The 8497-nt window shown below is 47.0% G+C and overlaps 1 long non-coding RNA gene across 1 annotated transcript; it reads left to right on the forward strand.

Annotated features, from left to right (window-relative positions):
- The first annotated feature begins 1073 nt into the window (after positions 1 to 1073).
- Positions 1074 to 3327, forward strand: LOC132449110 (uncharacterized). Its single transcript, XR_009523513.1, has 3 exons — positions 1074 to 1110; positions 1966 to 2068; positions 2550 to 3327. It is a non-coding gene; the product is annotated as an uncharacterized LOC132449110 (long non-coding RNA).
- The last annotated feature ends 5170 nt before the right edge of the window (positions 3328 to 8497 follow it).

An 8497-nucleotide genomic window follows, 5' to 3' on the forward strand; every position in this document is an offset into this window, starting at 1 on the left:
AACATTGAGCTCTTCGTTCAAACAAAGCTAATTCCAAAGCAGCGTGAATATTACATGAATGAATTCATTGTAGTTAAGGGGTTGGTCATCAACTACGTCAATTGCTGGAGTTCGCTGATTGGCCGGCTGAGTGTTCGGAGCCAAGCTGACGTGACAGAGTGGTTGTACGATAATATCTCGAGGTAAAACCGGACCTAAACTCATGAGATTCAGGGTAGATTTGCGAGTTCACCAATGAACATCGATGAGTGACGAACCTGCCACATATGCTGCTATTTTAGGAAACCAATTGGGACCCTGGGTGTGATGCCACGTCATCTCTTCCCAGAGGTAGCGGGAACATGTGTACCTCACAGCCGGGAAGATTTCCATTTTATAACTTTATAACCATTTTTTCATTTTGTTTTATTCCATGCTTCACCATCTACTTTAAACCCAACGCATCATACATGGATGTATGTCTGTGTGTGTTTGAGGGTGTAGTTTTGTGTGTCCGTATGTGTCAGTGTGTGATTGTTTGTGAAAACTGAAACCTGTGTTCAAGCATAATCCCACTCTACATGTGAAGCAAAAGTACCTGGATCGACGTGCCTTGTTGATTCAAGACTTTCTTTTTGCTTAAGAGTGACTAATGTTTCATTCCTGCTGGGGGAATCGATTCCTACACAGAATGGTGTGTGTGTGTGTGTGTGTGTGTGTGTGTGTGTGTGTGTGTGTGTGTGTGTGTGTGTGTGTGTGTGTGTGTGTGTGTGTGTGTGTGTGTGTGTGTGTGTGTGTGTGTGTGTGTGTGTGTGTGTACAAGTGTGTACATGTGTGTGTTTTTGTGTATATTTTTGTGTGCATGCGTCTGCGTACATGTATGTGTGCGTGCGCACAAATATGTGTGTGTGCGCTTGTGCACGCACATGTGTGTGTGTGTGTGTATGTGTGTGTGTGTGTGTGTGTACATTTGTGCTTCAACCCTCCATCAACCACGGATGTCCGTACACTCTGCACACCAGGTCAGTGAGTGGCAAGAAAATCTGTACGTTCTGTGACAGCCCGCTGGGGAAGGGAGCGGCCATGATCATCGAGTCCCTGGGACTCTGTTATCATTTGAACTGCTTTAAGGTGAGCGCCTCAAGACCCCGTTCCTCCCCTGGGTTACCGTGGCTACCTGGGACTGTGCTACACGGATCATCTGTGGGGGGGGGGGGGGGGGGGGGGGGCGGGGGTGATGGGCGTCCGGATAAGCTAACCCCCCCCCTCTGTCTGGATGACGCACCAGCCTTGATTTTGCACGCCCTACTAACCGGTGGTCAAAGGGTACCGTACCTGTCCTTTCCCCTCTGCGGCCCAAACAAGAGGGAGCCGTGTTTCACTGTGGAAGCTACCCACACACACAACACCACCAAACATCAATCCAAAACCGATCAGTCTGCGAGCCCGGCTAATCCTCACCCCACGTTTTCCATCGCTTTCCCTAACGCTTCACTTCACCGGTTGTGGCTCATCCTGAGACTCCTGTGTTTGTTTGTTTGTCTGTCGGTTTGGGACCGACCTGTTGCCCCCATCCTCTCCCCCCGACACGATTGATCAGACATCCTACCTGTCAGCCACGTCTCTGCTCTCCTCCCCGGCTGCGTCGGCCAGACGACCCTGGGGCCGTCCCTCGGCCTCCTCTTCTCTTCCACCTCTTCTCTCGCTCGCCGTCCACCCGTGGAGACGCCGGACACTGACTCTCTCTCTCTCTCTCTCTCTCTCTCTCTCTCCCTCTCTCTCTCTCTCTCTCTCTCTCTCTCTCTCTCTCTCTCTCTCTCTCTCTCTCTGTGTCTCTCTCTCTCTCTCTCTCTGTCTCCTCTCTCTCTCTCTCTCTCTCTCTCTCTCTCTCTCTCTCTCTCTCCTCTCTCTCTCTCTCTCTCTCTGTGTCTCTGTGTCTCTGTGTCTCTTGCTCTAATCCTGCCCCTCTCCCTGATCCCTCCTCAGTGCATGGACTGCAAGTCCGACCTCGGAGGATCGGAAGCGGGGGCCGAGGTGCGAATACGCAACAAGCATCTCTACTGCAACACCTGCTACCAGCGATTCAAAGGTGAGTAGCCCAGAGCCGACCTGACCCCCAGCCAGAGGGAGCGGCCGCGTTGGCTTCCCAGTGTGTGAGTCCTCCTGGCGCAAGATGCCCTAACACCTACCTGCCCATTAATGACATGCATCTCATTTGCGTTGTATTCAGGCGATATACACGAGGTTTATTCCCACTTGTGTGCAGTCTACCTGTAGATTTTCAACAGGAATATTAAGCTTTTGAAGCTTTCTTATATAACAGCTTGTGGAATAAAGGATGTTTAATTCCCAAGTGTGCAGCCTACATGCATGCATATTTGAGCTAGACTCCCTACCCTCTCCCTGCTCATCAAGTGCATGTGTCTTAGTCACCTGGAGAGAAGCCACTTACAGTTAAAATTTGACGAAATTGTGCATAGAAAGTGTTCCGGGAAAACAGCTGAACGTGTTAAAGCGAAATGTAACAATGATTTCACCGTAACAGCGTTATCTCTGTGTTCCCGCAGCAGGCCAGCCAACCTCCATGTGAATCGGCTGCGCTCCACCAGATTGATGAAGAGACTACTTTTGACAACAACCCATGAGCAGGGCAGCGGCAGCAGCTGTGGCGGCCGGACGTGGACACCACTGTCTGTGAAGCGTGTCGTCTGATGAAACCGTCGACGGGTTCCTCATGTAGCGGTGTACTCTTATGTTTATTAATTTTCTGCTTGAGCGTGAGAGGGGGTGTGGTGTAGAGGAGCCAGGCTTATGTCCGTATATATCGTGTTAGGTATTCATATTTGTACAAAAGCATAAGGATTTGCATGCAGCAGTGAGTTTTTAGCACAGAGACACTGCCCCAGCATCGTATAGGTTTTTAATAATGCAGAGGTTTTCCGATTTCCTGAACTTTTACTGACACGGACAAGTCACCGAGTCCGTTGTTATGGAATTGCTGGGGGGTGGGGGGGGGGGGGGAGTCCCGCCGATCTCGTCTCTAGGCGTTCTCCGCACTGAGATCCTGCTAACACTAGCGCTGACTGTCATTCCGTGGTATTCATTTATGTCGTTGTGCCTTTCATTTCGTGTCGGGGGATTAATGCTTAAGGAATAATTTGAGATGTCTATTTAAAAGATGTGTTGGAGGCTGCATTGACGAGCACTTATCAGGGGTTTGAACCGAGAGATTAAGAGATTCAAGCGATTTTTGCAGAAGAAAAATATGTTGTGTATGATGTTGAAATGGTTGTGAGGCAAGCTTACTTCGGTAAAAAAAATTATGTAAATAAATGGCCAAATACTGAACTTGTCTCACATTATTTATTTCATGATAATTTATCGTATCTGCCTAACATAACCTTATGTTTTATACGCTTATCACCTCTGTCATGGACAGACATTTCCACATTTCCTCTTTCTTTTCACACCCACACAAATCAGAGATAATTATTCTTTATTATAACATTGTCTTCCACCCTCTCTCTCTCTCTCCTTCTCCCTCTCCCTCTCTCAGTCTCTCCCTGTTTGTATGTGGTGCAATAGTGTTAATGAAATATATTTAAATGAGCTTTGGCACATGGTTCAGAGGATTTACCTGCTTTATTTCTCAAAAGCCACTTTGCCATTCATATTATATTCAGAGTGCATGCATTACATATTGATTTATTTGTAATAACCCTTTTATATCAATATATGCTCAATATATTCTGTCACTCCCGCTGCTTAGTGAAACGATACCCGCATAAACAAGAAATAATCATTCATATGTAAATTGGGGATGATATTTTCCATTGCTCCCAAATGCATTGGAAAGGCATGGTCCGGATTTCCAACATAAAAACCCAATCTCTTGAAGCATTCTATTTAACAGCTCGTCAGATAAATAATGTTTATCGTGACACAAAATGATGTTAACATGATTTACATAAAATCCTGTAAAGAAAGAAAAAATCCCGTTAAATAATGTAATACCATCTTTTGACATTGAATAACGTAAGGCCTCCCATCTCCCTGACATGAAATCATGTAAATATAATACTCCCCGTGGACAGCTGTCTCGAAGACTCGCATCTCTTTTTATAGATGCGTATCCAGGAGGTATTGCAGCGCGACTGGATCAGTGTTTCTCCAAACGCAGGCCATGGTGAACATCCCTTCTTTATTGCTAGTTTCTCCTTGTCATCGGTCAGTTTGATACTCACGAAGGCTGTTTTTGTCTGAGCACAGCATTGAAGAGTTTGAGCCCTGAGGAAAGCGTTACAGTTCAGATCAAAGTAGGCCTATCAATAGTTTATTTAGCAGGTATTGTCTTTGTCCTGCCTTATAGTCATCATAGCTGTGCAGCATCACGACCACATCTCATCATGCACAACATCATGGCCTTTCGTTTATCACCTTCTATTAAAAGGGTCGTATCATGGGCCACGTTTCCAAGGGCCAGAAGGGGGCACTCTGATCTCAGAAGTCCCCCCAGACGGCAACATGACAGCAGTCAACTCCCATAGTCCACTCACAATTACAATATGTCCTTTTAAACGACACATTGAAAGCCAAGCAAAGGATAAAGGCGTTCTCCCTGCAATATATGCTTTTTAAACACACAGGTTTTGTGGTTATATCAACAAGAAATCAACATTTCTTGAAGCTACATCTTGTGAACTAGCGTTATGTGGTGTGGATCTTCCCGTGAAAAACAATCCGGTGAAGGTTTCCTTCATGCCGTGGTGCTCTCCGAGTAGGCCCATTTCCTGCTGCCCATGTGAGCGGCTACAGCTGCGCCCCTCCGCTGCCTACAGGAGTACTTTTCACGCTTCGTAAACCATCAGACACTGATCCACCTGCTCTCTGAATTGATTCTATAATTAGTCATGTCATTGAAGACGCCGTCTCCGTCCGACCTGTTGCCATGGAGGAGTGCAGCATCCGCGCACCATGACTCGGAGAGCGCCTTTGGAAATAAATTAAGCACGTGCTTGTGGCGAGAATGAGCCCTATCTCCCTCTGTTACCTGGGGGCATCGTTAATTGCCGCGGCATGGCTTATTCTTTTGTAGGGTTTGTGAGTTCTCCCTGGAAGAATTTCCCCTATTTTGCATTCATTTTTTTAAATGAATGCAATAAGGGAAATTATATCCTGGAGGAGACCTCGCCCTGTTTGCTATTTTGCTATTATTCAAATAATTGACCAATTAAATCAATCGATCATATTTCAAATGATTTCGTTGCATCAAAGATATAATATTAGGTCACTGTATTTTTCTCCCAACACACTCGAATTAGAATTTGGTGCAGCGGAACAGTCGTGTTCATGTTTGTTTTGTTTGTTTTTCATTTTGTGCAGGAACCTCATGGCCACCCCCAGTCAGAGACAGCCTCAGTGCCCCTCTCCCCCCTCCTCTTCGTCACTCATCACCTCCTGCTTGTCCTTCTTGTCTCACTCTCAGTCTCAGAAGAGAAAGCGGGGATCGTTTTCAGTTGAATTCATCTAGATTGTTAACTGAACGGCGTGAAATTCAACTAAATTATTTATCCCGGTGCAGAGGCGCTGCGAGATTAAAGGGAACATGTAACGCTAGATCTTTTTATCTCTCCCTGCAAAAAAATTAAAAGGAAAAGTAAGGCCCTTTGCAACTCAACTCAATCCAAAAAACCCTGTCGGGAGAGGGTTAAGGTGCGGCCACACCAACCGCGTTGCTCGCGGTAGGGGCGTTGAAAATCGGCATTTTTGCATAGGGAACCATTGGTCTAGGCGCGGTACAAGCGGTGAAGCGTTGCGTTGGCGCGGAAGTTGCACGTAATTACGCACGTAAACGCAGTACCGCGCCCACCGCACCAACGCCCGGAGTTCAGAAAATTGAACTTTCACCGCTTCAACGCGTGACGCTAAGCCACGGTAGCCAATCAGCGTGGAGCTTGACCCGACGTCACTGGCAGAGAGTAGTGAGCTTGCACAGAAGCATACGGCCGACATCTTTCTTTATTCTGGGTGGAAATAGTGACATAGTTACGCCATTACATGCGTTTATGGAAACATTTCTAGCGAGAAATGTGCATTTTACTTTCAGAATGTTCGCTCGGTGAATGTGAAGGATGTTTGGTTTGATAGTTATGACGAAGAGGGAACGCTCCGTTCACTTGCATGGACAGAGTCTCTGGTTGCTCAGCAACCTCAACGTCTTGGCGGACTATTTCTCTGCTGATCAACACTACGAATGCTGGAAACACACCAGACACACCATGTGAAGTTATTTAACCCGATTAGTGTTATTTATATCCGAGATTATTTAATCTAACCCGATCTAAACTCTATCATGCACCCAAACGCGTTTGGGTTTCCTACCTCGGACTCCAGCGCAGCCACGGCCGACATCTTTCTTTATTCTGGGTGGAAATAGTTACATAGTTACGCCATTAAATGCTTTTATGGAAACATTTTTAGCGAGAAATGTGCATTTTAATTTCATAATTTTTGCTCAGTGAATGTGAAGGATGTTTGGTTTGATAGTTATGACGAAGAGGGAACGCTCCGTTCACTTGCATGGACATGGACTCATCTAGCTGCGGTGGCGCGGCGACGCGGGTGGAGCGTTGAACCACCACACACCGGTCAAGCTTCAGGTTAGGCGCGGTACTCGCGGTGTCCAACGCGAGCAACGCGGTTGGTGTGGTGTCACCTTATGCCGCTTTTCCACTGCATGGTACCAGCTCGACACGACTCGACACGACTCGACTCAGCTCGCATTTTTTGCGTTTCCACCGCGGTACCATGGTATCTGGTACCTGAAGTGGCTGCTTTTTCTAGTACCTACTCGCTCTAGGTTCCAAGCGAGCTGAGCCGATGCTAAAAGGTGACGTCTGCAGACGGCCGGCGACTGATTGGCCAGAGAGTGTGACGAAGTCACGAGAGCGACATGGCAACCATGCTGGTAACATCCATAGCAGCGCCGCAGCCAACATGTTCCACTTCTCCAACTTCTTCAACATGCCAGCTAATAATAGTAATGTGATCGATGTCCTCCATTGTTGTTATGTGGGTTCTGTCCATGTGTGGGTTGCGTATGTGTTGTTTGCGTCGCGTACACAAATACGTCACGGCCCTTTCGCGCAGCCGACCCCGCCCACGTCCAGGAGGTACTATTTGCGGTGGAAAAGCACCCGTGCTGCTACCGTGTCGAGTCGTGTCGTGTCGAGTCGTGTCGAGTCGAGCTACATGTGCGGTGGAAAAGCGGCATTAGTCTCGCAAAGCCAGACCAAACTACAGCAAGTAGAATGGTCTGGAGCCACGCTACCTCGAGCCGTCTATCCGTGGGGAAACTGGGCGGGCCTGTTTTTATTTCTTTAAAACCAATCACAATCGTCTAGGGCGGGGCTAAGCCCGGGAAGCAGCAGTTGTGTCCATGCAAAATAGTGCCGGGGGGGAAATTATTTTTGACGGAACTTCTTGACGTTCAGAGGCTGTCAGAAATGGCTCAATCCCAAACGCCACAAAAAACCATTAACGATGTATGTCGCCTATGTGGAGATAAATTTATAGATAAAAAGAACAAACATCGTTCGATTCTTTGTCACGATGATTTCAAGCCACCATACACTTTGGCCCTTGAGGAGCTCACGGGACCTATAAAAACGAACGACGTTTTAACATTTATATGTGGTTCTTGTAGAACACTACTAAAGAAATACCGTAGGAGCTATTGTGAAGTGGAACGGATCGGTTCATTGGTTAAATCCATGTCAAACGCTCATGCCGCTGTCAGAGTGAAACGATGCGCCAAATCCACACCAACCGGCGATAGTCGTGACCGCAAACGCATCGTCCCCGGGGAGAATCCTGCCAGACGGAGTCTCCAAGGTAATGTCAAAATAGGCTATGTTGTGGTCCTACCATTGTAATGAAATCAGATAGTCAGTAATCAGTAATTAGGCCTACATTATATTAAAATTAAACAAGATTGGATGTCTAGTTCGACAAACAATTTCGAAAACTTGTCTGTAGGCCTATAGCCATTTACCACCAACTGCTATTCATGTGTCTCTTTGGAAAACAATGTTATACTGTCCAGAGATGTGTCCACGGAAAGAGCCAAACATGCCAACTTTACAGCGCCGTCGTCCTCTTCAAAACTCGCCATACTGCCTAGTTTGAGGGTTTGAGGGGGAGCACAATACGGTAACGCCAGCAACCGGAAGGGGAGGAGTCGCGGCCAAATCGGCCGCTAAGCAATAGACGCTGTCCACTTCCGTTCAGCCAGACTAGGAGAGGGTACACGTGCCTTCCGGGTCTTTCTGAACCTGCTCTGTTCTTGGTTCTTAGATAACTCAGAGAATAGAGCGGTTACTGAATTAGACATAGCCTGTACTCTCGTACAATTATTTGGGGGCGGGGCCTAAATAAAACAGGAAACCTAGAAAATAATGGAAAAACCTTGCAGCACTTCTGGAAGAAAAAGACTAGCAAGACTGAGCAATCTCAGCTG

Source organism: Gadus macrocephalus, chromosome 20 (assembly GCF_031168955.1).
Source record: "Gadus macrocephalus chromosome 20, ASM3116895v1".
NCBI lineage: Eukaryota > Metazoa > Chordata > Actinopteri > Gadiformes > Gadidae > Gadus > Gadus macrocephalus.